The following is a 6,000-nucleotide window of genomic DNA, read 5'->3' as shown; positions in this document are numbered from 1 at the left end:
AGGTCAGATCCAGTCCGGGAGCGGGATTCGGGCCGGGTCCAGTGGGCGGGGGGGCGGGAGCGCAGGTCGGGTTGGGTCGGGTCCAGTGGGCGGGGAGCGGGAACAGGAGCTCGGGTCGGGTCCAGTCGGGGAGCGGGAACAGGAGCGCGGGTCGGGTCCAGTCGGGGAGGTGGGGAGCGGGAACAGGAGCGCGGGTCGGGTCAGTCGCGGGGGAGGGGGGGGAGCGGGGGTAGCGGGTGTCGGGTCTGGTCCGGAGGCGGGGTGTGGGCGGGTCTCGGCTCTAGTCCGGAGGCAGTGGGGGGGTGGCGGGGAGCGGGTGTTGGGTCTGGTTTGGAGGCAGGGAGGGGGAGCGGGTGTCGGGTCTGGTCTGGAGGCAGGGGGGAGCGGGTGTCGGGTCTGGTCGGGGGGGGGGTGGGGGAGCAGGAGCTGGCCGTGGGAGGAGCCTTATTCACGCAGCCCCAGTGAGGCCATTCAGCCAGGGCTAGGGGCTGCGTGCTTCGGGCCCCTCCCACACAGTTCGCCGCCTGGAGCGACTGCACTTGCGTGCCCACTGTAGCGCACATGTGCAGAGGTCCCGGCACTGTTTTCAGCACAGGGACCTGGCTCCGCCCCCCCACAGCTTGTGCTGGCTGCGCCGAGGGCCAGAGGACCTACAGGTAGGTGGAGAATACCGAGGATTTTTTTAGGCGCACTTTGTGGGCGCGAAAAACGGGCGTCCAGGTCGGGACTGCGCCGTTCTAGGCGCGTGTGAAAACTTGGGTCCATAGAGTGGGCTCGACAAGGTGGATGCATAGAGGATATTTCCACTCGTATGGGAAACTAAAACTAGGGGCATAGTCTTAGAATAGGGACCGCCCATTTAAAAAATGAGAAGAGGAGGAATTTTTCTTCTCAGAGGGTTGTAGATCTATAGAATATCCTGCCCCAGAGAGCTGTGGAGGCTGGGTCATTGAATATATTTAACATAGAAACATAGAAAATAGGTGTAGGAGTAGGCCATTTCGCCCTTCGAGCCTGCACCACCATTCAATAAGATCATGGCTGATCATTCACCTCAGTACCCCTTTCCTGCTTTCTCTCCATATCCCTTGATCCCTTTAGCCGTAGGGGCCATATCTAACTCCCTCTTGAATATATCCAACGAACTGGCATCAACAACTCTCTGCGGTAGAGAATTCCATAGGTTAACAGCTCTGAGTGAAGAAGTTTCTCCTCATCTCAGTCCTAAATGGCTTACCCCTTATCCTTAGACTGTATCCGCTGGTTCTGGACTTCCCCAACATCGGGAACATCCTGCATCTAACCTGTCCAGTCCTGTAAGAATTTTATATGTTTCTATGAGATCCCCTCTCATCCTAAACTCCAGTGAATACAGGCCCAGTTGATCCAATCTCTCCTCATATGTCAGTCCTGCCATTCCGGGAATCAGTCTGGTGAACCTTCGCTGCACTCCCTCAATAGCAAGAGCGTCCTTCCTCAGATTAGGAGACAAAAACTGAACACAATATTCCAGGTGAGGCTTTACCAAGGCCCTGTACAACTGCAGTAAGACCTCCCTGCTGCTATACTCAAATCCCCTAGCTATGAAGGCCAACATGTCATTTGCTGCCTTCACCGCCTGCTATACCTGCATGCCAACTTTCAATAACTGATGTACCATGACACCCAGGTCTCGTTGCACCTCCCCTTTTCCTATTCTGCCTTTTTGTTTTTGCCCCCAAAGTGGATAACCTCACATTTATCCACATTATACTGCGTCTGCCAAGCATTTGCCCACTCACCTAATCTGTCCAAGTCACCCTGCAGCCTCTTAGCATCCTCCTCACAGCTCACACCACCACCCAGTTTCGTGTCATCTGCAAACTTGGAGATATTACACTCAATTCCTTCGTCTAAATCATTGATGTATATGGTAAATAGCTGGGGTCCCAGCACTGAGCTCTGCGGCACCCCACGAGTCACTGCCTGCCATTCTGAAAAGGACCCATTTATCCCGACTCTCTGCTTCCTGTCTGCCAACCAGTTCACTATCCACGTCAGTACATTACCCCCAATGCCATGTGCTTTAATGTTGCACACCAATTTCTTGTGTGGGACCTTGTCAAAAGCCTTTTGAAAGTCCAAATACACCACATCCACTGGTTCTCCCTTGTCCACTTTACTAGTTACATCCTCAAAAAATTCCAGAAGATTTGTCGAGTCTGATTTCCCTTTCGTAAATCCATGCTGACTTGGACCGATCTTGTCACTGCTTTCCAAATGCGCTGCTATTTCATCTTTAATAATTGATTCCAACATTTTCCCCACTACTGATGTCAAGCTAACCGATCTATAATGACCTGTTTTTTCTCTCTCCTTTTTTAAAAAGTGGTGTTACATTAGCTACACTCCAGTCCATAGGAACTGATCCAGAGTCGATAGACTGTTGGAAAATGATCACCAATGCATTCACTACTTCTAGGGCCACTTCCTTAAGTAGTCTGGGATGCAGACTATCAGGCCCTGGGGATTTATTGGCATTAAATCCCATCAATTTCCCTAACACAATTTCCCGCTGAATAAGAATTTCCTTCAGTTTCTCCTTCTCACTACACCCTCGGTCCCCTAGTATTTCCAGAAGGTTATTTGTGTCTTCCTTCGTGAAGACAGAACCAAAGTATTTGTTCAACTGGTCGGCCATTTCTTTGTTTCTCATTATAAATTCACCTGAATCTGACTGCAAGGGACCTACGTTTCTCTTCACTAATCTTTTTCTCTTCACATATCTATAGAATCTTTTGCAGTCAGTTTTTATGTTCCCAGCAAGCTTCCGCTCATACTCTATTTTCCCCCTCCTAATTAACCCCTTTGTCCTCCTCTGCTGAATTCTAAAATTCTCCCAGTCCTCAGGTTTGTTGCTTTTTCTGGCCAATTTATATGCCTCTTCCTTGAATTTAACACCATCCTTAATTTCCCTTGTTAGCCACGGTTGAGCCACCTTCCCCGTTTTATTTTTACTCCAGACAGGGGATGTACAAGTATTGAAGTTCATCCATGTGATCTTTAAATGTTTGCCATTGTCTATCCACCGTCAACCCTTTAAGTATCATTCGTCAGTCTATTCTAGCCAATTCATGTCTTATACCATCGAAGTTACCTTTCCTTAAGTTCAGGACCCTAGTCTCTGAATTAACTGTGTCACTTTCCATCTTAATAAAGAATTCTATCATATTATGGTCACTCTTTCCCAAGGGGCCTCACACAACAAGATTGCTAATTAGTCCTTTCTCATTACACATCACCCAGTGTCGGATGGCCAACCCTCTAGTTGGTTCCTCGACATATTGGTCTAGAAAACCATCCCTAATACACTCCAGGAAAGCCTCCTCCACCGTATTGCTACCAGTTTGGTTAGCCCAGTCAATATGTAGATTAAAGTCGCCCATGATAACTGCTGTACCTTTATTGCACGCATCCCTAATTTCTTGTTTGATGCTGTCCTCAACCTCACTACTACTGTTTGGTGGTCTGTATACAACTCCCACTGGAGTTTTCTACCCTTTGATATTCCACAGCTCTACCCATACCAATTCCACATCATCCAGCATCAGCCCCCCCGCGCGTCCGTCGCCCCCCCCGCGCGTCCGTCGCCCCCCCGCGCGTCCGTCGCCCCCCCCGCGCGTCCGTCGCCCCCCCCGCGCGTCCGTCGCCCCCCCCGCGCGTCCGTCGCCCCCCCCCGCGCGTCCGTCGCCCCCCCCGCGCGTCCGTTGCCCCCCCGCGCGTCCGTCGCCCCCCCCCGCGCGTCCGTCGCCCCCCCCCGCGCGTCCGTCGCCCCCCCCCGCGCGTCCGTCGCCCCCCCCGCGCGTCCGTCGCCCCCCCCCGCGCGTCCGTCGCCCCCCCCGCGCGTTCGTCGCCCCCCCCGCGCGTCCGTCGCCCCCCCCCCCGCGCGTCCGTCGCCCCCCCCCGCGCGTCCGTCGCCCCCCCCGCGCGTCCGTCGCCCCCCCCCGCGCGTCCGTCGCCCCCCCCCCGCGCGTCCGTCGCCCCCCCCCCGCGCGTCCGTCGCCCCCCCCGCGCGTCCGTCGCCCCCCCCGCGCGTCCGTCGCCCCCCCCCGCGCGTCCGTCGCCCCCCTCGCGCGTCCGTCGCCCCACCCCTCGCGCGTCCGTCGCCCCCCCCGCGCGTCCGTGCCCCCCCCCCCCCGCGCGTCCGTTGCCCCCCCCCCCCGCGCGTCCGTTGCCCCCCCCCCGCGCGTCCGTCGCCCCCCCCCGCGCGTCCGTCGCCCCCCCCCCGCGCGTCCGTCGCCCCCCCCCCCCGCGCGTCCGTCGCCCCCCCCCCCGCGCGTCCGTCGCCCCCCCCCGCGCGTCCCTCGCCCCCCCCGCCCCCGCACTCTTCACTCAAACTGCCGCTGAGAAAGGAACTCGTCCTGGTCCCCCCCTGCCTGATCGGAGGATCGGGGCTGCTGAGGGATCGGAGGCCGTGGTGTTCGGGACCGGTTTCGGATCGGGCGTCGTGGGGGTGGGGCAGACATGGAAACCAGTTTGTGTACAATATCGTCCCACAGTGAGTAATGAGATAAATGACACATTAACTTGTTTCGGTGTTTTTTGGTTGTGGTATAAATGTTAAATCATAGAATCTTACAGCACAGAAGGTGACCATTCGACCAATCGTGTCTGTGCCGGCTCTTTGAAGGAGCTATCCAATTAGTCCCGCTCCCCCTTTCTGAAAGTTACTGTTGGGTTCAGCTTCCACCATCCTGTCAGGCATTCCAGAACAAATTGGTAATTTTTTTTCCTCACCTCCCCTTTGATTCTTTTGCCAATTAGCTGAAATCTGCGCTCACTGTTTCTCATTTAATCTGTCAAAACCCCTCATAAGTTTGAACCTCTCTATTAAATCTCCCTTTAAGCTGTTCTGTTCTAAGGAGAATAATCCCAGTCTCCTCATAAATTAAGTCCCTCATCACTGGTGCCATTTCAGTAAATCCCCTCTGCACCCTCTCCAAGGATATTTACTTCGTGTAACAACACATTGTCCAGACATTGGGAGTTGAATTATCACTCCCAGGTTTCTTTCTAAATCCCTCTGCCAATTCAATCCCATGCATTGTATACTTATGGAACATTTTTGACCATCCAGCGATGCTTTACAATTAGTGTAAAATTACACTTGCCATCTCGCCCAATTCCTTACCTGACCCAAATCTATTAAATCTTCTGTTGTCTTCTGCGTCTACTACTCTACTTTCGGGCAAATTTAGCAAGCTCATATTTAGCTCTTGTAGCTGTCATTAATATGGAACATATAATTGGGTGCAAGGACTCTGGTGCAAGAACTCTGGCATTCTACCCTTTTAGTCTTGTATCTTACCTCATTGCAGTTTAAAAAAAAATTCATTTCTCATCCAATCTGACCAAGTAAAACTACATAATGGCGAATGCCATTAACGATTTTATCTGCAACATCCTCAAAGTAGTCAAGGAGACTGATCCTGTAAGATCCATGCTAGCCATTTATCTTATTGCTATACAGGTACTCCTCTAGCCTGCCCCCAGACTTCATTATTTTACCCATTATTGAGGATAGCTTGATGGGCCTGCAGTTGCTAGGACAATGGAAGAGCTGTCTTGCTCTTCTTCCAGTTGTGCCATTAGGATTCTTGGGTCCACCTGATAAAGCCTCAAAAAGCAGTCCTTTGACACTCGAGATCTGTGACTTTCTTCCTTGTATCCCCTCATTCATTTGAATTTCTTGTGTATAGTGACTTGTACTCTACTGTCCTGTCTTATGGTTCAGCATTGTATTTGCTTACTGAGTCTACTAATACTTCCAGATTGTTCATGTTCACCCTGAGCTACTTCAACACTCTTCATGGAGTAAGTATGATGCCTGTTGTTTTTTTTTCATCCTATATGAAATACTTTATACTTCTCTATATTAAGTTCTATCTGTTATTGGTCTACCCACTTGCCTAACTCATTTTCTAGGACCCTGGTTACATCTTCAGCTGTCCCCTCTAGTTT

At 52.6% G+C, this 6,000-nt stretch overlaps 1 protein-coding gene across 2 annotated transcripts in view; it reads left to right on the top strand.

Moving 5' to 3' along the window:
- The window catches only part of pnpla8 (patatin-like phospholipase domain containing 8), a 115,564-nt gene that overhangs the window by 13,634 nt on the left and 95,930 nt on the right, over positions 1-6,000 (top strand). The window lies entirely within an intron of this gene.

The sequence above is a fragment of the Pristiophorus japonicus genome, chromosome 15 (genome assembly GCF_044704955.1).
Source record: "Pristiophorus japonicus isolate sPriJap1 chromosome 15, sPriJap1.hap1, whole genome shotgun sequence".
Lineage (NCBI taxonomy): Eukaryota > Metazoa > Chordata > Chondrichthyes > Pristiophoridae > Pristiophorus > Pristiophorus japonicus.
The sequence above is the reverse complement of the archived record's forward strand: the minus strand, read 5'-3'. Positions and strand labels throughout refer to the sequence as shown.